Genomic DNA, 24,217 nt, shown 5'->3' with positions numbered 1-24,217 from the left:
CCTAAGTTAGAAGAAGTTGTTAAAGAGCTATATACCGATTTTTTGGAAAGTTAAAGAATAATGAGCAAATGTATCTGAATATGTCCTTACCTGTTCTAGGAGTGATGAAATGAAAGAGATGAACCCTACAATACAGCTCAAAGAGTTTCCCTTTGATATGAGTGTTTTTACCTATGAAATAAGCCTATTGGAGACAGTGCCCAAGAGATTTTTTTTTAATGCCGACTGCCTAATGCCCATGCTGAGTGGCTGTGGGTGTAATTGTGACATTTTCCCCAATCTATGGCACTTTGTCCATTTATATATCATTGCCATGGCTACTAGGGTAACATTTAAAATAATCCCCATGTAAATCTGACAGCACCTCATTAGACTCTCTAAGAATCATGTAATTAGGTAAGAAAAGCCTGCTGATTGAGAGGGTTAGAGCTGCAGGAGACAGGCTCCCCTCGCCCATCTCAATCACCTACATTCCTTTTTAGAAGCTTCTACTAATTGAGCAAACTGCTTTCAGCTGGGAATCAATGGGGAGACACTGGTTTCAAAACTACAGTGTTGAGAGAGACAGACAGACAGAGAGACAGAGAGAGAGAGACAGAGACACAGACAGAGAGAGACAGAGAGAGAGAGAGAGAGAGAGACAGAGAGAGAGACAGAGAGAGCAAGGGGGGAAAGAGAGAGAGAGAGAGAGAGAGAGAGAGAGAGAGAGACAGAGAGACAGAGAGGGACAGAGAGAGACAGAGAGAGACAGAGACCCAGAGAGAGAAACAGAGAGAGACAGAGACAGAGAGAGAGGGACAGAGACAGAGATAGAGAGAGAGTGCTCAGGCATCAACTACAGTGTGTGAGATAACATAGGACAATCCTGTTGCCTTCTCTATGAAAAAAGCATCAGGGCAGCTGGCATATAGTCGACAAAAGCTTCGTTAGGCTCTTGGAAAGGTTATATTTGCTGCTCATCGTATCATATTTCATTGTCTTATTCTCTTAACAGATGAGATGTAATTAAGCAAGAGGAAAAGGGCCACTGAATCAATTTCTTCTCATGTTGAAAACTCTCTTGCCATTGGAAGATGACACAAAACTGATTCATTAGGTTAATAATCTTTAAATTGGAGCTTATTCTGAGGCCCCAAGGTAAAGTTACGGTTATGTTTTGCTTTCTGGTGTATTCTGTATGCCAAGCAGGTTAGCTGGCTATAAAATGTGCAAGGCTTTTGGCAAGGCTGCCTCGTTGGCAGTCAGACACAACAAACACGCACTCAGACATTCTTTGGAGTTTGCTCTAGAAAAAAAAAAAAAGAACTAATGTTTACATTCTTGAAGACTCCTCTAATGAGGAAGAATTTAGATTAATTGGCAAATCTAAAAGGGGTAGTGATTGGTTCCCACCAGAAGCTCAGCCTCTCAGATTTACACAGAGGGCACACATATGGCCTTTCCCAGGACAGCTCCAATCAATTGGACAACGCAGCAAAAACTCAGAGAGAAATCGATATGCTGTTGTTTTCAACAGGGGTGCTGTCCACCAAGTGGCTGACTCTTGAAGGCCCGTGCTTTGAATTAAATGATCTAATCTGTGTGAGAAATCTCTTTAGATGCACTTACTGCATGAAATCAACAAATAGAATAGAGATTAACCTGGCTTGGATGTGGGCTGGCTAAATTCAGTTATAACTTGGAGTTTTGTGCAAAACTGTTGAGAAAAATTATGGGATGCTTATGTGCCTATAAGGGAAATCTTAACCATTTATATAGAATTTTAAGGTTTGCAAAATACTTTATATGCATTGCCTCATTTGAATCTCATAGCAATCCTATATGGTCTATAGACACTACACGCTATTATTATCCCTGTTATACAAGTGAGGAGACTAGGTTTTAAAGAGGTTGTGAGTCATAAGACCCAATGCCAGAGCTGGGAATTGAACTAAGTTTTCCTGAATTCAGGGCTTATCACATTTTATTTACTACTCTCAAAGAACAGTGGACTGAATTTAACACATAAAAGGAGTCAAATCTTGCCTTTGCCACATTTTGAATAATGCTGGACAAGTTTCTTCACTTCTCCAAGCCTCAGTTTCCTTTTCTGTAAAATGGGTGTGATACGTTCCTCCCAGGGTTACTATGGAGATCATAAGAAATAATGTACATAAACATTTTATAGCTTTAAAATGATAGATAAATGCCGGTAATTTATATTGTGGCTTTTATTTCTAGATTCCCAGCATCAGTGTTTGTATCAGTGATGAGCTGAAAATAAACTATGTACTCAGTTGTTGGGGAATGGAAAAATAAATTTTGGAATATAAATGAAATGGAATATTAGGATAGAAATGCATAATTCATAGGAATGAGTTATATGATGTAATTCAGAGAAAGAGAGATGAAGGAATGCTATACTAAAATGGATGGCCTTTGTCAATCCTCATCCTTCTTGATTTCTTTGAAACCTTCGATGCTGTCAATCATCTTCTTCTCAAAACTCTTCTTTCTAGGTTTTTGTGATACAGCCCTCTCCTGGCTCCTCTGTTTAACTGTTTTGTCTCATTCCTTTGCTGGATCTTCATCTAGGTCATGCCTGCTGATCAGGGGTGTCCTCCAAGTCTCTATCCCGGGCATTCCGCTCTTATTCGGCTATACTATTTCACCTGGTAATCTCATAAACTCTGCTGGATTCAACTATCATCTCTACACAGACGATTCCCAAATCTACTTAGGGAGTCCTAATTTCTAAACTAAATTCTAGTCTTGCATCCACAACTGTCTAGTAGATATCTCTTGTCCTGTAGACAACTTGAACTTAACGTCTCCAAAACCGAATTCATTACCTCTGCCCTTAAAACTTTCCCTCCTTCCTGCTATGGTTACTATTGTTCTCCTCTTCCTCATTGCCCTTCTACATTACTGTGGATGGAGCCAACATCCTCTAGTTGTCCGGGCTCACAGTCTGTGTGGTATCCTAAACTCTTCATCTCACATATGAAGTCAGTTGCAAAGTCATGTTGTTTCTCTCTTAACTTCTCTTGTGTGTGTCCCCTTGGCTCTTCTGACACTACTACTGCCCTGGTAAAGGCCCTTATCACTTCACTCCTGGACTATTGTTATAGCCTTTCTGTTGGTCTCTCTGACTCAAGTCTCTCTCCCCTCTGGTCCATACTCCATTCAGCTGTCAAAATGATCTCCCTGAAATGCAAGTGTGCCTCTGTTATACCCCATACAGAGGACTTTCAAAGCCCTCCACAACCTAGCACCTCCTGACCATTCCAGTTTTCTTCAAACTTACCTTCTTCCATGTACAGTCCAGTGCCAGTGGCCTCCTTGTTGTACCTCGAATAAATCAATTACTGACTGAGCATTCTACTAGCTGAATTCTCTCCCTCCTCATCTTCCTTCATGGCTTCTCTAGCTTTCATTGAGTCTCATCTAAAATCCTGTCTTCTGTTGAATCTTTTCCTAATCTCCCTTAATTCTAGTACCTTCCCTCTATTGATTATCTCCAATTTATTCTGTATATGTCTTGTTTGTTCACAGTTGTTTGCAGGTTGTCTCCCCCATTAGATTGTGAGCTCCCTGATAGCAGGGACTGTCTTTTGCCTTGCTTTGTATCGCTGTTGCTTGGCATAGTTCCTGGCACATAGTAGATGCAATATTTGTTGACAGAGTGACTGAAAATTCATGTTGTTTCTTTAATTTATTGGACTTTAGTGACTAGGGTCCTTAGGTCCTAGGGTCTCTTAGCGGTTCTAGGCCTTGAAGTAATTTCTGGCCAGCATCATAGCTGCTGGGGAAAGTGGGCCTTTTCACATCTTCTTCCTCTTCAGTTCCCCGTAAGGTAGCAGAAAATGAGAAGAATGAAACCAAGACAAAATCCCTTCTGTGGCTTTGACCCAATTCTGATGCCCACAGGATAGTTTGAGCCCTTTGAGCTTGTTAGGTCCCCTCAAGGAAGACTGCCCAAAGGCAGGAAGATGATTGCAGCTGGCAAGATCAGCCCAGGCCTGACCTGACCTCTTCATCCATTCCCACTTGCCTCCTTGTCCCCAACCGCTTCTTCCTGGAGGTAGATCAAAATAATGAAACGAACAGAATAATAAAAAACAACACAATTCAGGTCAACTAGAATGAACAACAGTGGCACCCAATTATTAAAATTAAAAGTGTTCCTTTCTATTAACAAATGGTCCTTTTATTCAGCAAATATTTATTAAGTATCTATTCTGATGAAAATATTTGCTAAGCAGAGGGCATACAAAGGCAGAAACAAAAGAGTTTCTGCACCCAAAGAATTTACATTGTATTGTATAACTTCACACCTTGTACACAGTTCAGTAGGTGTAAAGTCCATACAGTGTAATACAAGGTGATTTGAAGAAGAAGAGAATATCAGCTGTGGGGAGTGTAATTATGAGGAGGTTAATCATGGGGATCTGGAAAAGGCTCATTTGAGAATAGGCACCTGAAAAAAAAAAGAAAAAATAAGAATAGGCATCTGAGTCATGTAAAGGAAGAAAAGGATTCTAAGAGAGGGAAGTGATGAGGGAATGCATTCCAGATACGGGGGCCTACATGTGCAAAGGTATTGAAGGTGGAATTGTGTACACAGGAAACAGGGAGTCATCTAGTTTGATTTTGATGGAAAATGTTTGAAGGAAAGGATTATGGAATAAAACCGTTATTGTAAATGGCAGCCCTATTGAGGGGGGCTTTAAATGCCAAGTTGAAGATTTGGTATTTTATACTAGAGGCCTGACGATTTTTGTTATCTACTGTGGTTACTACTTGTGGTGAAGTGGAACATACACAAGATTTGCTGTCAGAGGTCCTTGGTTCTAATGCCACCGCTGAAATCTACTAGTTATGTGACAATAGGGCAATCATTTAATGTCTTTGGAGTCAGTTTCTTCCCCTATAAAGCGAGAATGATGTGCTAGATAACTTGTGACTGTGACTCTGTGATCCTATTATGAAGGGACTGACATGATCAGATTCATGTTTTAGGAGTACCAGTTTGGTAGCTCATAGAGGATGCACTGGAGAAGAGAGACTGGAAGCAAGGACTCCATTTGGAAGCTATTGCAATGTTGTTCCTGAATTATTTTTCAGTTATGTCCAACTCTTCATGACCTCATTTGGGGTTTTCTTGGCAAAGATACTGTAGTGGTTTGCGACTTCTTCACTTTCTTCTCCAGCTCATTTTACAGATGGAGAAATTGAGGCAAACAGTGTTAAGCCGCTTGTTCGAGGTTACACAGTTAGTAAGTGTCTGGGGCCAGATTTGAGACCAGAAAGTTGAGTCTTCCTGACTTTAGGCCTGGCCCTCTACCCAATGTACCCCGTAGCTGCCACCCTATTTCAATAGTCAACATAAAAAATCAAGATGAGATCCTAAATTGGGATAGAGGCTAAGGGGAGAGAAATGGGATAGGCAAGAAACATATCCTGAAGATAGAATTGACAAACCTTAGCAATGGAAAGGGAAATAAACAAAACAGTCAAGGAAACTCTGTGAACCTTAATGAGTGGCAGGTAGCTGTGCCCTCAATAAAGATAGCAATATTTGTTAAGTAGATGGGTTTGGGGAAAATATAATGAATTCCATTTTGCATATGTCGAGTTTGATATGCCTCCAGGATTTCCAGGTAGAGATGTTCAGCAGGCAGTTGGCAATGTGAAATTAGAGTTCAGGGAGACTTTAGAGCTTGATATACAGATTGGGAATCATTAGCAGCAAAATGTTAATTGAATGCTTTGGAGTTGAGGAAATCGCCAGGGTGAGAGTATAGAGAGAGAAGAGAACAAGGCACAGGAAAGAGCCTTGTCAGTCACTCATACGTAATATGTGGGAGAAAGAGAATGATCTAGGAGAGAATACTGAGGAGAAAAAGGTCAGAGAGGTAGGAGACCTGAAAAAGGAGTGTCATGGAAGCCTGGGAAGGAGAGAGTGTCCAGGAAAGGGAAGGTGCCCATTCTGCCTCAGTGATCTTGTAGAATGAGGAGGGAGAAAAGGTCAATGGATTTAATAGCTAAGAGGTCTTTGCTATCCTTGGGTCAAACAATTTCAATTGAATTATGGCATCAGATTCTACATAACAAGAGATAGAGAAGTGAATAGGAAGTGAGGATGGAATACTCAGCCAATTTTTTAAGGTGTTTGCCTGTTCCAGAAAGAAGAGATGGAGGATCATAGATTGAGATGGATAGAAAGGTCATGTGAAATGGCTACTTTTTGTTTTGTTTTAGATTAAAGGATACCTGAGAATATCCGTGGGAAATGGAAAGGAAGCCAGTGATTAAAGATAAGAGAAAGAGAAGGAGAGATACTGAGCGTGAGATGCTGGATGATTGTCTCTTCTGATAGAATGCAAGCTTCTTACTGGGAGCGATTAAGGGTATGCTGGAATATGCTGGTATGGGCTTGTAAGGATTGAACTGCTAAATTTTCAGTGTGAACACTTACATCTTGGAAATCAGCAAACTTTACACATCAAGACTTGATTTATTGTTTTGTTGTTTTCTAGATTTAAGAGAGAAGTGAAGAAAATATTAATAATGCAGATAAACCTAAAACTGTGTAGGGTATAAATTTCTAGAAAGCCAGTTGTTAAACATTTACCAGCACACCACTAGTAGAGTCTATCTTCTGTTTTGCATTTGCCTCTCCAGAGTTTAGCATTATTCTTGGCTCAAAACAATTTTCTCCCTCCCCATTTAACCAGATAATACCAACTCTTGAATTTATACACAAATTTTATCACAATTAAAATAGCACTTCTTGTTTTTTTTTAGAGTGTAATTCAGGGCTGCATTTTGTCAAAAGATAGTGAATTGCCTGTGAAATTGTCTCTTCAAAAATAGGGCACATTTGAGGCTATCCAGCATGTCATCATGAACAGAGAACTCACCTCAAGATGACTAAGATCTGGGTTAAAATCCTGCCACTGAGCACGTACATATTGTGTGATCCCAAGTACTTTACTTAACCTCTGGGGGGCTCTAGGCAACCCTTTAAAATGGTGAATTGTAGGCGTTTTGTCTTACATGTATAAAGGCAGTTCTCTCATTAAGGAGTTCCTTACAACAGTGAGGTCACCAGTCCAGCTCTTCTCTCCCTCATTCCCATTTTGTACGCAATAGGAATATCATGACAAACATAAGACATCTCCCTACTTAAGAGGTTCTATTCTACTGAGGGAAATCACCTGTATGCAGATAATTAGCTATATAGTATTTACAAAATGAATAAAAAGTAAGTCTGCAGACAGAATCACATGCAATGATTCAGGACAAGTCTGAGGTGTCAGGCGGCAGTGAAACTGAACCTTGAATTATGCTTGGATTCTTTTTTTTTTAATTTGATTTTTTATATTTAGTTTACAACACTTAGTTCTACATGTTCTTGGGTTTCAAATTTTCTTCCCTTCCTTCCCTTCCCCCCCTGCACCCCAAGATGGCATGCAGTCCGATATAGATTCTACATAGACCTTCGCATTAAAATTATTTACATGATAGTCAAGGTGCAAAGAATTATGACCAATGGAATGAATCATGAGAAAGAAGAAACAAAACCAAAAAAAAGAGGAAAACAAAGGAGAGAGCAAATAGTTTGCCTCAATCTTCAGACTCCACAGTTCTTTCTCTGGATGTAGATCGCTTTTTCCATCATGAGTCCTTTGGAACTGTCTTTGGTCCTTGTATTGCTGAGGAGAGCCAAGTCTATCAAAGTTAGTCATCACAGAATCAATATATCTGTTGGCTGTGTATAATGTTCTCCTGGTTCTGCTCCTCTTCACTCAGCATCAGATCATGTAGGTCTTTCCAGGTTATTATGAAGTCTGTCTGCTCCCCATTTATTATAGCACAAGAGTATTTCATTACATTCATATACCACAACTTGTTCGGCCATTCCCCAATTGAGGAGCATGCCCTTAATTTCCAATTTTTTGCCACCACAAAAAGAGCAACTGTAAATATTTTTTTGTACATATAGGTCCCTTTCCCACTTGTGTGATCTCTTTGGGATACAGCCCTAGGAGTGGTATTGCTGGGTCAAAGGGTATGCGCATTTTTATAGCCCTTTGGGCATAGTTCCAAATTGCTCTCCAGAATAGCTAGATCTGTTCACAACTCCACCAACAATGTACCAATGTTCCAAATTTCCCACATCCTCTCCAGCATTTATCATTTCCCTGTTTTGTCATGTTAGCCAATCTGACAGGAGATATGTGGTACCTAAGAGTTGTTTTGATTTGCATTTCTCTAATCAATACTGATTTAGAGCATTTTTTCATATGCTTATAGATAGCTTTAATTTCTTCCTCTGAAAACTGCCTGTTCATATCCTTTGACCATTTCTCAATTGGGGAATGACTTTTATGTCTATAAATTTGGCTCAGTTCCCTGTATATTTTAGATATGAGGCCTTTATCAGAGACATTGGTTGTAAAGATTTTCTCCCAATTTTCTGCTTCCCTCCCAATCTTTGTTGCATTGGCTTTGTTTATACGATAACTTTTTAGTTTAGCATAATCAAAATTGTCTATTTTGCATTTTGTAATGCTCTCTATCTCTTGTTGGGTCATGAATTCTTCCCTTTCCCATAAATCTGACAGGTAAACTATTCCTTGCTATCCCAAATTGTTTATAGTATCAGCCTTTATTCCTAAATCATGTACCCATTTTGACTTTATTTTGGTATATGGTGCAATATATGCCCAGTTTCTGCAAAACTAATTTCCAATTTCCCCAGCAGTTTTTGTGAAATAATGAATTCTTAGCCACCAAGCTGGATTCTTTGGGTTTATCAAAGAGTAGATTGCTACAGTCATTGAATGCTGCATCTTCTGTACCTAACCTATTCCACTGATCTACCACTCTGTTTCTTAGCCAGTACCAGGTAGTTTTGATGACTGCTGCTTTATAGTACAGTTTAATATCTGGTATGGCTAGGCCACCTTCCCTAGTATTTCTTTTCATTAGGTTGCTTGATATTCTGGACTTTTTGTTCTTCCAGATGAATTTTGTTATTATTTTGTCCAGCTCTGTAAAGTAATTTTTTTGGTAGTTTGACTGGTATGGCACTGAATAAGCAAATTAATTTAGGTGAAATTGTCATTTTTATTATATTAGCTCAGCCTAACCATGAGCAACTGATGTTATTCCATTTAATTAGATCTGACTTTATTTGTATGAGAAGGGTTTGTCTTGGCATGTAGACTCTCAAATGTTTTATAGTGTCTACAATAACTTTGAATGGAATTTCTCTTTCTATCCCTTGCTGTTGGGCTTTGTTAGTAACATATAGGAATGCTGAGGATTTATGTGGGTTTATTTTATATCCTGCAACTTTGCTAAAGTTGTTTATTATTTCAAGTAGGTTTTTACTTGAATCTCTAGGATTCTCTATGTAAATCATAATATCATATGCAGAAAGTGATAATTTAGTTTCTTCTTTGCCTATTCTAATTCCTTCAATTTCTTTTTCCTTTCTTAATGCTAAAGCTAACATTTCTAGTACCAAATTGAATGATCGGGTTGATAATGGACATCCTTCACCCCTGATCTTATTGGGAATGCATCTAGCTTATCCCCGTTACATATGATGCTTTCTGATGGTTTTAGGTAGATGCTATTTATAATTTTAAGCAAGACTCTGCTTATTCCTATGATTTCTGGTGTGTTTTTAATAGGAATGAGTGTTGTATTTTGTCAAAAGCTTTTTCAGCATCTATTGAGATAGTCATATAGTTTCTGCTAGCTTTGTTATTGATATGATCAATTATGCTGATGGTTTTCCTAATACTGAAGCAGCCTTGCATTCTTGGGATAAATCTACCTATTCATAGTGTATTATTCTCCTAACGAATTGCTGTAATCTTTTTGCTACTATTTTATTTAAAATTTTTGCATCAATATTCACTAGGGAAATTGATCTATAATTTTCTTTCTCTGTTTTGACTCTGCCTGTTTTAGGTATTAGTGCCATATTTGTGTCATAAAAAGAATTTGGTAGAACTCCTTCTTTGCCTATTTTCCCAAATAGTCCATAAAGCATAGGAATTAATTGCTCTTTAAATGTTTGATAGCATTCACATGTAAAACCATCTGGCCCTCGAGATTTTTTCATAGGAAGTTCATTGATAGCTTGCTCAATTTCTTTTTCTGAGATGGGGTTACTTAGGTAATTTACTTCCTCTCCTATTAACCCGAGCAATTTGAATTTTTATAAATATTCATCCATTTCCCTGAGGTTATAAAATTTATGGGCATACAACTGGGCAAAATAATTCCTAATTATTGTTTTAATTTCCTCTTCATTGGGGGTGAATTCACCCTTTTCATTTTTGATACTGATAATTTTTCTTCTTTCTTTTTTTAATCAAATTGTCCAAAGGCTTATCAATTTTATTGTTTTTTTTTTCATAAAACCAGCTCTTAGTTTTATTTATTAGTTCAATAGTTTTCTTGATTTTCATTTTATTAATCTCTCCTTTGATTTTCAGTATTTCTAATTTGATATCTAATTGGGGATTTTCAATTTGTTCTTTTTCTAGTTTTTTTCAGTTGCATGCCCATTTAATTGATCTCCTTTTTATGTATTTTATTCATGTAAGCATTTAGAGATATAAAACTTCCCCTAACAACTGCTTTTGCTGCATCTCATAAGTTTTGGTATGTTATCTAATTATTGTCATTCTCTTGAATGAAGTTATTAATTGTTTCTATGACTTGTTCTTTGACCCACTCATTCTTTAGGATTAGATTATTTATCTTTCCATGGTCCTGTATTACAAATAATTTTTATTGCATCATAATCTGAGAAGGATGCATTGATGATTTCTGCCTTTCTACACAGGCATGTGAGGTTTTATGCCCTAGCACACGGTCAATTTTTGAGTATGTGCCACCTACCACTGAGTAAAACATATATTCCTTTTTATCTCCAGTTTTCTCCAGAGATTTGTCATATCTGCTTTTTGCAAAATCCTGCTCACCTCCTTAACTTCTTTCTTGTTTATTTTGAGGTTAGACTTATCAATTTTAGAGAGGGGGAGGTTGAGGTCCCCTACTAGTATGGTTTTGTTGTCTATTTCTTCCTGTAACTCCCTTAACCTCTCCCCTAAGAATCTGCATGTTATACCACTTGATGCATATATGTTAAATAATGATATTGCTCCATTGTCTATGGTGCCTTTTAGCAGGATATAGTGTCCTTTCTTACCTCTTTTAATAAGATCTATCTATGATTTTGCTTTGTCTGAGACTAGGATTGCTACTCCTGCTTTTTCTTTACTTTAGCTGAAGCATAATATATTCTACTCCATCCTTTTACTTTTACCCTGTGTGTATCACCCTTTTTCAAATGTGTTTTTTGTAAACAACATATTGTAGGATTATGGTTTCTAATCCATTCTGCTATCTGCCTCCATTTTATGGGAGAGTTCACCCTATTCACATTCACAGTTATGATTACTATCTGTGTATTTTTCTCCATCCTGTTCCCTCCCAATTATGCTTTTATTTCTCCCTCTCCCCTTCTGCTCCTCAAAAGAGTTTTGCTTTTGACCACAGCCTTCCTCAGTTTACCCTCCCTCTTGATTTTCCTCCCTTATCTTACCCTTTACCCCTGCTACTTCTTCCCTCCCTTCTGACCATCCCCCCTTTGCTTTCCCCTTTCTCCTCCTACTGCCTGTAGGACAAGTTTGCTTCTATACTTTTCAGAGTATGTCATTCTCTTCTTGAACCAAAATCTGATGAGAGTAAAGCTCATATATTACTCTTCTCCCTCCCATCTTTCCCTTTACTGTAATGTATTTTTGTGCCTCTTCATTTGATGTAATTTACCCTTTTCTACTACCTCCTTACCTCTTCTCTCAGAACCCTGCCTTTACATCTCTTAATATGTTTTTTTATTATATCAGTTATTTTATACTGACACCCACAATCTATGTGTAACCCTTTCAGTTGTCATAATAACTGTACTATTCTCAAGATTGACATATATATATATATATATGTATATATATATATATATATATATATAAAACACATATATAAAATTATATAATCCTGTATAAAGATGTAAACAATTTACCCTTATTGATTAACAAGGTTTGTGGGGCCTTTTCCCCCCTGTCTACCTTTTCACATCTCTCTTGAATTTTGTATTTGAAGATCAAATTTTCCATTGAGTTTTGGTCTTTTCATCAGGAAGGTCTGGAATTCACTTATTTTGTTGAATATCCATCTTCTTGCCTCAAAAATTATGCTCAATGTTGCTGGGTAATTGATTCTTGGATGTACTCCAAGCTCCTTTGTCATTTGGAATATCGTATTCCAATTTCTCCTGTCATTTATTGTAGAGGCTGAAAGATCCTGTGTGATCCTGACTGTAGTTCCATGATATTTGAATTGTCTCTTTTTGGCTGCTTGCAGTATTTTCTTCTTGACTTTGTAATTCTGAAATTTAGCCGTGATATTTCTTGGAATTTTCAGTTTGGGATCTCTTTCAGGGGATGATTGGTGAATTCTTTCAATGACTATTTTACCCTCTGGTTCTAGGACCTCTGGGTAGTTATCTTTGATTATTTCTTTGAAGATACTGTCTAGGCTCTTTTTTTTCATTGTGGATTTCCAGTAGACCAATAATTCTTAAATTGTCTCTCCTGGATCTGTTTTCCAGGTCAGTTTTACATTATTTTAAATTCCCCTCCCCATAGTGTGTAACTATAGTGTAAAATGATAGAATGGAATTAAAAAAGTATTTAACTGACCACTCTCTGCTAAGCACCAGGCTAAATGTCGAGAATACAAATAGAAAAGCAAGGCACTCCCTGCTCTTGAGAGAGTTCCCATTCTAATTAGAAGTTGTTTTTCCAATCAGATATTTCACATTTTTTCTCTATTTTTTTCATTCCTTACATTTTGTTTTAATACTTCTTGATGCCTCATAGAGTCATTAGCTTCCACTTGCTCAATTCTAATTTTTAATGAGTCGCTGTCTTCATTTTGTTTTTGAGTCTCCTTTTCCAATTAGTTCATTTTACCTTTCAGGGTGTTATTTTCTCTATTTAGATTCTTAATCCCCGTAGCCATTTCACCAACCTTATTTTTTAAAGACTTGATTTCATCAGTGGGCTTTTCCCCCATTTTTTTCCCCATTTTTTCTTTCACCTCCCTAATTTGGTTTTTAAAATCCTCCGTTAGCTCTTCCAGGAATGCTTTTTGGGCTTGAGACCAGTTCACATTCCCTTTTGAGGTATCAGATGTGGGTGTAGTGTCAATGCTGTCCTCTTCCGAATTGGTATTTTGATCATCTCTGTCTCCATAAAAAGAATCAATGGTCCTCAGTTTTTTCGTGTTCTTCTTCATGTTGGTTAGCTTTTTTCTGGCTTTACAGTGGATTTCTGCTTTTGTGGCTCATGGATCTCTGTCCCAGGTTTCTTGTTCTGGGAATTGTGAGCCTAGTTGTTGGCTTTGTGTATTGGGGCCTCCAGTTTCCTGAGGTGTGGGGGAAGGGTTGTCTGGCTGCCGGAAGTCTCCTCTTCCCATGGGGGTTCTCTCCAGCAATGGTCTCAGCTGTTGTCTGTGCTAGTGTCTGCCACTTCCTCTGGCTGTGCAAAGAGAGGTCTGGGCTCCTGGTGTTGACCCCTGCTGGCTCCGCCCCTCTTGGACTCAGGAACTCCCACTGCTCAGCCACTGAAGCCCCACTTCTGTCTTCTCTATTCCAGTGTTTTTCCCAAGGAATTCTTTGGGTCAGGGAGGGAGGGATGAGAGCTGTTTACCTGGACATTATATCTCCCAGAAGTTCAAGAAGATACACTTCAATCCTTTGGGCTACAAGTCTCAGGAATAGATGTCTCATGGCTGTAGGCTTGTGCTGCCTCTAGTCGCTTCAACAGACTCCCATCCTGTGTTAGGAGGCCCGGGGATCTCTGCCAGTTTTGGGTGCCCAACTTTCTCCCAGCCTGGACAGCTGGCTGGTTTCTGCAGCAGCTTCCACTTTGGTGCTGTCTGGTGTAGCTCTGTGTGCTCTCCTAGCCTACAGATCTATCCCATTGACCTTTAGGACTCCCCTGGCTTGGAAATTTGCCCCAGTCAGTCTACTAGTGGCTTCTAACTCTCTCAAATCTGCTCAGATTCACTTTTTTAGAGGTATCTGGCAGAACTTGTGAGAGAGCTCTGGTAAGACGCTGTTTTCACGTGACCATCTTCGCTCCACCCCCAGTATGCTTGTATTCTAAGAGGTATTGATGAGAAAGGAGGGCATTCTAGACACTGGGATCATAACAACTCTCTTCTCCTTTTGAAGAATGATTTTTGCTAAGACTGCCAATCATGTGGGGCTTTCTTAGAAAAATTAGAAAATTAAGGTGCTCCTGTGGGCTCTGCATCTGCTTCCTCCCACCTTGTTCCCCCAAACTGGCAAAATCTGATAAAATTTACTTAAATTAACTGGCTATATCCTATGCCCTTTTACTTTTCAGAGAAAACATATCAACAGGTTGTCATCCTAGTCTATAACAAATAACATTTATGTCATACTTTAAGGTTTACAACATACTTTACAAAGATTATCTCATTTTATCTTCGCAACAACTCTGAGAGGTAGATGTTATTATTATCCCTATTTTATAAATAAGCAACATATCCAGGTCACACAGCTAATAAGTATCTGAGACTAGATTCGAACTCAGGTCATTTGGTGTCCAGGCCCAGTACTTTATCCAGATCCTAGCTATCTCAAAGAGCAAAAGGAAATGAATTTGTTCTCATGAGAACATCAGTTAGAGCTAAGGTGACTTTGGCCACTAGGGTTTAGTCACTTTCATTGCCATCCTAAAGAAAAAAAATGAATTATGGGAAAGCATTTATACCTATAATATGACAAGCACTGGGAATAAAAGTCAAAAATGAGACAGCCTCTGCCTTCTAGAAGCTTACGTTCTAATGTGATGAAATATTAGAGGAATAGAAGCACATGTATAGTGCTTGTTTGGGGAAATCACCAGGATGGGTAAAGGAATGGTAGGGCAGCCCATGTAGCCTTTTCATAGGCAATGGTAATAAGGATTGATTATAGTCCTCAGAGAAAGAGGCAGTAGTGTGATTTGGTGTGTGACACATGGTATAAACTCCCTACAGTAGAGCTGACTGGATGGTGGTGGTACATGTGGGCCAAAATAGTGTCAATCCTAAAGATGCCAAAAATGGAGTTTAGTTCAGTGGGGCCCACTAGTAAAAAACATCACGTGTGTTATAAATGAGAAACAGCAGCCTTAGAAAGGTCCTACTTATTTCAAATGAGTGAAAACATTGCTGAAAAGGCACTTTGGAGCTGTCGGCATTATCACTCCTGCTGAGAAGACAAAGATGAATCTGATTTAAGCCAAAACTCCTGGGAAAATGATAGCATAGGTTTCATGATGAACATTAAATCAGAGTAAAAATTATTCTTCACATGGCAACTTCTGTCACGGTGATTAAAGAGTTCAGCTACCACAGGTCATACTGTGTGAATTAACACAAATATGCAAGCATTAAATTATTTCAGCTGCAAGGCAAAAAAAAAAAAAGAATAACAGAATCTCTCTCTAAATGGGGCCTCTGATAGCATATCTACCCAGCCAACCTAACTCTGTGATAAAGTGGTTTAGAGTCTAAAGGAATTATTGTCCCACAGAAAATAAGCTTATGAAGTAGGAATTTGAAATTCAGGTCTACAATTAACTTGCCCCAAGATGATTTTATAGGATTTATGTCAACAGGGGTTTCTCAAAGGAGGCTGGGCCCAGCATTCATACCTTTACTATCTTGATATATAGTTCCAGTTAACCTAAGAAGGCAATATATTAATTCTTCTTCAATCTATAATCAAAAGTGGGATCTAGTGGTGCAGATGAATTTAAAAGGGCAATTATATATCATCTCATAAATCTGTAATTTCCTTTCACAAAACCAAAATACTTTTTTCCCTATGTAGTTCCCCCTCCGGGCTCACTCATCCAATTCTCACTCATGTTCTCAGGTTGGATCTCCAGAGAGTGACCAACTATTATTTTTCTCAGAGTCCTAGGAGTAACCCTCAGAGGTTAAGTCTTCAGAATTGTCTCTCATGAGCATCCATTGGCAATCTTCCAATTTCAATCAGTCAGTAGACATCGATTATTATTTTACAAAGGGCATTTACTGTTGTGGTATAGTAGTAATGGTTGCTACAAGATATTTCACCCCTACCACCCAAATCTATGGGATATTCTTCTGCAAATACAAATAGGTTACAAGAGGAGAGTGAACACTCTATTAAAATGTAATTCAAGTAAGGCACATACATATGATATACCTGTGGCAAAGGGGTAACTCACAACTGTTGGCATTTTATGGCCTCAAATCCTTTCTTGAGTCCATAGAGAGCATTCTTCTCTGGAACAAAAGGTCATGTTCCATGAATCTCCTTCCTTTCTTAGGCAACATCTATATTTGTCCACATTCAAGCCTTTGGTGAGTGTTTCTATCTGAGGTGGATGAATGGTGTCCTACTGGTTCAATTACTCCATTGACATGCTCATTGTAGCAATGGCAATAGTGGAGGTGAGAGACACTCTTCCTGTTCCCCAACCCCTAAGATGATTTCCTCTGAGGACCTGAAATCCATTTCTCTGGGTCACCATTTGACTGGCCCACTGTTGAACTGAGTCAACTTTTAAAATATCTCCTTATTTTAAACCCCCAGGGAGACATATTTAGCTTGTTTGGTCAGCCAATCAGCTATTCACTTCTTAAGGCATTAAAACGTGTTCACACCACATAAGAGAACATAGAATGTAAACCATCTTGCTAAAACACTTAAGCATAATAACTTATCATTTAACATTTTATAATAATGTTAATAGATATGGAGATCAGATCTCACTATTTTACCTAAATATATGTATGTAAAAATATGTAGAGGCAACATATTATAGGTTATAGAGACCTAGTCTCAGAATCAGAAAGACTTCAGTTCAAATCTTTTCTCTTGCTCTTACTAGATTTACGATGCTAGGCAAGTCATTTAACTCTAAGTGCCTTTGGACAATTCTCCAATGTAGAAAAGCTGCCAAACTACATCAGTAGGGGGATTTTCATTACTGGTATCTCTCCATACCAGTTAAGTAAAAAAAAAAACATGTAAAATTGATTGTACGTATATACCATTGAGGAGTAAATTGAAAAACAAACTTCTAAATTGATGAAATTTTGAGTCATTTTCTTTATGTAAGAGATGCTGTTAGCTCTATTTATTCCTTGTAATTTTCTCCTTCCCCTTGTTTAATGCTCATGGATGTGGGAGTATTTCTTCCTAATAAATAAATGCACTTCAGTTGTTTGAGGAAGAATGGTTATGTAGTTTGCCTTCCTTGAAGACATAGGTAGCCCTTGCTTTCTATGCTTCAAATCTTGTTACTTCGCAAATTTAATAATCCCTGGCCTTTATAGAGCACTTTAAGGTCTACAAAGCATTTTCTTCACAATGACCATAAGTGGCAAGCAGTGAAAGAGAAAACTGAGAGATTAAATAACATGCTTGTGGTCTCAGATAATGTGCATTCGAGCCATGCCTCTTAGGTCTTCTGACTCCAAGGGAGCATACTTTCCACTATTTCATTCTACTAATTAATATCCATAGTTCAATTCTTAGTGCCTTTTGTCCCAGGCTTGACCCCATCGAATGCCTGGAATGCATTCCCTCTTCATCTCCACCTCTTGGAATCTCTAGCTCCCACGCATGAACAGAATCCACTCTCCCAACATCTTCAGTTGTTCAATTTTTTTTCTTCCTTCAGGATCCAGCTGCTATGCAGCCTTCTGTATAAAGCCTTCCCTGGTTTGTCAGGGTTGAAGTGGATGCTCCTTCCTCCAATTTCTTGCTGTTCTGACTTTGGTCTCCCAAAGATTCAATCTTCCACTGAAGTCTTACTCATACTTTATTGTGGTGTGGGATGATTGTAGGTTTTAAAGGCCATACCAGTGGCACAGAAATTTGGGCAATTTCTAACTTAATAGAAATGCTTTGACTATGGACCCAGGAATTCTGATGGCTAGAACAAGCCAAAATTCAGACAAGTTCATCTCTAGAAGGTTGGTCACTAGGTGATGACTTTTTTTTTCTTTCAATAAGATCATCTAGGAGCTAGACTGAGTGAGTAGATATAGATTCGGGTTGTTGTCAGGCTGTTTGACCTTCACAGATCACAGTCTTCTAGCTGAAGGACATCATGAAGTTCTGTCAGTAACCAAATAGGAGTTCTTTGTACAATATCACTGATAGTAGGTCCTTGCTTGAAGGCTTCAAGTGATGGAGGACCACCATTTCATGACACATTCAATCCAGCACTAATCATTAGAAAATACATCCTTACTCTGAGCCTTAATCTTTCTCTCAACAAATTTGATCCATTGATTCTATTTCTGACCTTTGGATCCAAACAAACCCTTTTTAATTCTTCTTCATAACAACTTTTCTAATTTATGAAGGGAGTCCATCCTCACTTCTTTCCCCCAACTCAAAAAATCTTTTTCTTGCTCCAACTAAAAATCTTCATTTGTTTCATCAATCCTCATATGGCAAAGTCTCAAGTCTTCTCACCATCCTGATCATTCTCATTTAGATAGTTTCCCAATTTGTCTATGTCCTTCCTGAAAAGTGGCCCCCAGCACTGAACACAGCATTCCAGAAGAGGTCAGAGCAGTGAAGAAAACATCCAGCTTGTTCTAGACACAAAGCATACCTTAATTTAGGCTAGAATAGGGTTAGATTTTCTAGCTATCATGTCACAATGTTTAGTCACATGGAAGACATAGATCTTGAAACGCTCCATAATTTTTTACCCCAAATCTTGCCTGAGTATACTTCCTTCATCCTGTACTTGTAAGGGTGATTTTTGAACCAAAGCAAAGTACTTTATATCTGTGCCTAATACATTCCATCTTACTATATCTATCTTGAGCTCTTGAGAGACCCATTCACCATTATCCAATTTTGTAGCTATTCTGCCCCAATATGAGTCGTTCACAAATTTGACAAAAATACTTTCCACAGCTTCATTCGAATAACCCTTTTCCCCATTGGTCCTACATAGAAACCGGATGTCTGTTTCCCAACTATGGAAGCTAAAGACTATGAGCCCCAAGGACCACTGTGCCTTTCCTTTCACTCCGTATCTAAACTCTTCTTCTACCTGCGTTGTTTTCCCCAAATTAGAATGTGAGCTGTACGAGAAAAGGAACTGCCTCATTTTCCTTTTTCTATTCCTAGCATTCAGTCTAGTGCTAGGAATTATTATGCTAAGCACATAGTAAGTGCTTATTAATAACTAAAAATAGCTTACATTTATAATGTACTTACTATATGGCAGGCACTATACTAAACACTTCACAAATATCTTATTTGATCCTCACAAACAACCCTAGGAGGTAGGTGCTATTATTATCCCCATTTTACAGAAGAGAAAATTGGAGCAGCAAGAGGTTAAGAAACTTGACCAGGGTCACATAACTCATAAATGTCAGAGGCAGGACTCTAGGCCATGGACTCTATCCATGGTACCATCTACCTGCCTCCCATGGTTCTATTGATAAGTATTAAATAGCTCAAGACTTCCTATTGAAAGAAGCCTACCCATATCTCTCCAATTGGGTTTCCTGTAGAAAGAGGTCTAGCCTGGTCTCCCCAGTTGCTAGGACCATCACCTCCTAAAATAACATTGTATTTGTTTGGTATGATTTTTTATATTTTCTTATCTGTGTACATGCTGTTTTCCTCTAGTTTAAAAAAAGCTTCTTAGGGGCAAGGATGGATTTGTATTCTTCTCTACTTTGTACCCCCAACATCTATCACAGGAGCTGACATATAGTAGACATTTAATAAATGCTTGTTGAATTGAGTGGAATGATATGGCAGACATTTTTGCTTGCAGAGTGTGAAGTTACACGATTATGATAATTCTCTCAAGGAAGGGGAGCTGTTTCATTGTAAATTACCTGAAACTTTTAAGTGATCTTCAAAGTTAGAACTAGGTAGAGTTCATTACAATTTTCCAATCCAGTTGTGTCAGGAATAACTCTCAATAATAGATCCTTGCATTTGTAAAATTGCCTTAACATTTTCAAAGAACTTTCACATCTATTCACATAATAAATAGTTTCAAAATGAGTCGAATGCTATATGACAGGAAACAACTTTACTATTTTCAACATTTATAGAGTTGTAGTTGTTGTACCTTTGTTTATGACATGTTGGTGGTTACAGAATATGGGAAGGATCTAGAATTTGATCAATATAGGAAACTCCCTTCATCGGGTCAGGATTGCAACCCATCTTTGATGTCATAGATTGGAACCACCTGAACCTTTCCAAGGGCACAAATTTACTTCTAGGAAGAATCTCAGATCTTCTAGATCACCTTTGTCATTTTACAGATTAGGAATCTGAAGACCAGAGAGTGGAAGTAACTTACCCAAGTCATACTGATAGTAAGTAATAAAGACAGCATATAAATTTGAGTTCTGTAGTATTAGGGAATTGCTGAGGTATATAAAGGTTATGTGACTTGTCCATAGGCTTAGAAATTGTCAGAGGAGGAATTTGCACCGGTATCTCCCCTACTTGAATCCAAGGACTTTGTCTGCCATGCTTTCACCATGTTGTTGGTTATAACTCTATTATGTTAAAGATCAAGGTTCTGGTCATCAGTTATAACATTGCATGTATGGGGAAAGAGCATTCATGTCACTATCTCCTTCAGTTTCTAGGAGCACTTTTTGGTAAAATGTCAGGATTGTCAATATATAAAAACATACGAGTAATGGGAGACAATATGGAAGACATTTTCACTGAAATACATTTTTTCTAGTGTTGGTAGAATTTATGTGTGGTTGCCATGGGTGATATTGGCTATAAGGGAAGCTATTCTATCCTTGATCTGCTGGATTAGGGCACCTTCTATGTTCTTGCTGCCATGTGCTCATAACCCCCATTGCCACTGGAAGGAGAGAAATCCACTTGTTTCATCTCACTGAAAGTTCAAGGGAGAGTTGGCAGTGTCCAAAATAACACACTCAAAAGAGTGAAGTGGAACCACAGAGACCAATCTGGAGCTGCTGGGTAACACGCGCCTTTTAGTAAAATGTCAGAGGACATGTGGACAGAAAAGATCTCAGAGGACATGCCGAATTCCTCAGGGGATATTGTAGTTCAGTAGAACAGAAGATGAGGAAGGAAGCTACAAAATCTTACAAACACCTTGGAGATGGGCTGCTCAGAGAAGGAGGAGAAAAAGAAAGAGCACTATGTCATAAAAGTCAAGAAGTGGGCTACAAAAAAGGCCACCTGATCAGAGGTCATTGGTGAAGTAGAGATTTTTAGGGGCCAGATATGAAAGTACCTTCCTTAAATTAGGGGTCTGGCCAGGGAGATAAGATTTAGAAGCAGATTCTAAAACAGTAGAGAATCTTCCTAGTCTCATCAGTGTTACCTTCCTTTTAGTTCAGTTACTCAAACCTGATCCTGTCTGGGTTAGATGTTTGTTCAAATTCCCAGATCCCTAGGGTGTTCTCTAAAGCATTTGAAAGGGTAGAATGACCAGAGGCTGGGAAGCTTCTACTAACAGCAGACAAGCTTGGGACTCACTGACACCTGGGAGAGCTAAAAGAAGGAGAATCAGTCATTGAAGATGGAGAGGAAAGAGAGACCAAAACATTTGAATTAACTCTGCATTCCAGACCAGAACAATCCACTTCTGTAATTTCCTAAGACATAGCTTTTAACTTTGACTTGTTATTTCAAACCTTTGCATGTTTCCCTATAATTGATAATGGTAAAATTCTTAGGTACCCCAAGCATCATCTGTAATCTTATTTTAAAGATCATAGGACAGGCAAGATGTGAAAAATCACTTTCATGGGTAGATGTACGAAAGGGGTAAGAGAGGGTGATAAAAGAGATTTGGGAAGAAAAGGCTGCAAACAGACTCAATTTTCAAAGGTAGAAGAAAATGTGTTCATAGGGAGATAGCTGGAACTGCAATGTCTCCAGGGATTTACCAACTGGCAGGAAGTCCCCTGTGATTTATTTCCCATAGGCAGTGTAGTATAGTGCAGACAGTGTTGGGCTTATATAGGTCATAGAGAGAATCAGAGCTCAAAGGGACCTTAAAGGCCATGGAGGGCAACCCTTTCATTTTATGGATAAGGAAAGTAAGGCACAGAGAAGGAAGGGCCTTGTCCTGGGTCACCTTGGTGGTAAATGTTTGAGGTGGGATTTGAGGATAGGTCCTCCTAGTTTAAAGACTAGCATGTTAGTCATTGTGCCATTCTGCTGCTCTTGGAGTCAGAAGACCTCCAGTTGAAAGGACACATAAACCAGGTGCTGGGCAGATTCCTTTCCTTTCTGAAGACTCAGTTTCTTTAGCTATAAAATGAGGATAATAATTTATGTACTTTCTCCCTCATTTGGTTATTGTAACAAAGGCACTTCATAAAGCTCAAAGCACTATTTAAATGTGTTGTTAAAATAGAGTGTGCCAAGTTCTGTTATCTCAAGAACAATTGACATTTAGCAAGAAATTTCATTTACTATCATATGGAGTAGTTGGTATATAGAATATGCTGAAAGTTTTAATTCTATGGAAAACATATAGATGATCCTTTCAATGCCTTTTTCCTATTTATTTGGTGTGTTTTTGTCAGGCTATTGGGCTGGATATCAATAAAACATTAGCCCTGTAAGATCAGAACTGAGAATTCTCTAAGGTACTTCGACAGAGTTTGTGTATTACCATGATGACAGCATCATCATCAAGAAATTTTGTTACAAAAATGGAATGAGTTCAGAAGACAATATGTGGCCTTGAATTTTCAACTAATTTACTGTGTGAACTTGGATAAGTCACTTTTCTGAACCTCAGTTTCCTCTTTTGTGAAATGAAAAGATTGGGTTAGATGTCTCTAAGTGCCCTTACATATCTATTGTTAATGGGGAGGAGTCATGGTACCATGGGAAGAATGGGGAATTTGGAGTCAGAAAATCAAATCTGACTCTGCTACCTACTTACTCCCTGTGTCACCAAGAAATTCACTTTATCTTCTTGGGCCCCAAGTGTTCATCTGTAAAGTGAGGTTATTTGCTATTCAGTTGTTTCAGTCATGTCTGACTCTTTGTGACCCCACTGGGAATTTTTTTGGCAAAGATACTGCAGAGTATGCTACCACCATGCCAGGAAACTGAATCACTTCCATTTGAATTGTCTTAGGAAGATTCTGAAGATCATCTGGCAGGATAATGTACCAGACACTGAGGTTCTTACTTGAACTAAACCACCAAGCATTCATACTCTACTTCAGAGAGCACAACTCTGATGGACTACCCATGATGTTTGAATGCCAAATATTCATTTGCTTAAAAGACTATTTTAAAGAGAGCTCACACAAGACAAGTACTTAAGTGGAGGTCAGAAGAACTAATACAAGGACACTCTCAAGGTCTCTCTGAAAATCTTTGGAATCAATTGTGTGTCATGGGAGACTGGCAAAGGGCCACCTAACATGGCATGCCCAAAGCAAAGAAGGCTCTATGCTCTATGAGCAAAGCAGAATTGCAGCAGCTCAAAAGAAATGTGAGATGTGAAAATTTAGATATCTCCACTCTAAATGTTCCTGTGGACTATTTGTGCCTGACCAGTGGTAGCGCCTTCCAAGCTTGTGTTGGTCTGATCAGCAATATTCAGAAACACTATTCCTTGGCTCCAACATAGTGATGTCACTTCAGTAGCCTTTGAGAATAAAGGACAAGAACCAACCAACTGGAGTGGTTTGCCATTTTCTTCTCCAGCTTATTTTATAGAGGGGGCACTGAGGCAAACAGGGTTAAGTGACTTGCCCAGGATCACACTGCTAGTAAGTATCTGAGGCCAGATTTTAACTCAGGTCTTCCGGAGGCCACTTCCCCCCCTATAAATGAGAAGGCTGGACTAAATGACTGAATAGTATCCCTTCTGGTTCCAAGTATTCTCTCCTTTAACCCTATGAACTCTAACACTGCAAGGCAATTTTAGCTTACAGAACATGAATGTAATATAGTTGATACGAACCTCTTAAATAAGGTGAGGTACTTCACTATAAATTAGCTGGAATTTCTAAGTGCTCTTCAAAGTTAGATGTGAGTAGAGTTTATTAAACT

This window comes from Trichosurus vulpecula, chromosome 9, assembly GCF_011100635.1.
Source record: "Trichosurus vulpecula isolate mTriVul1 chromosome 9, mTriVul1.pri, whole genome shotgun sequence".
Taxonomy (NCBI): Eukaryota; Metazoa; Chordata; class Mammalia; order Diprotodontia; family Phalangeridae; genus Trichosurus; species Trichosurus vulpecula.
The sequence above is the reverse complement of the archived record's forward strand: the minus strand, read 5'-3'. Positions refer to the sequence as shown.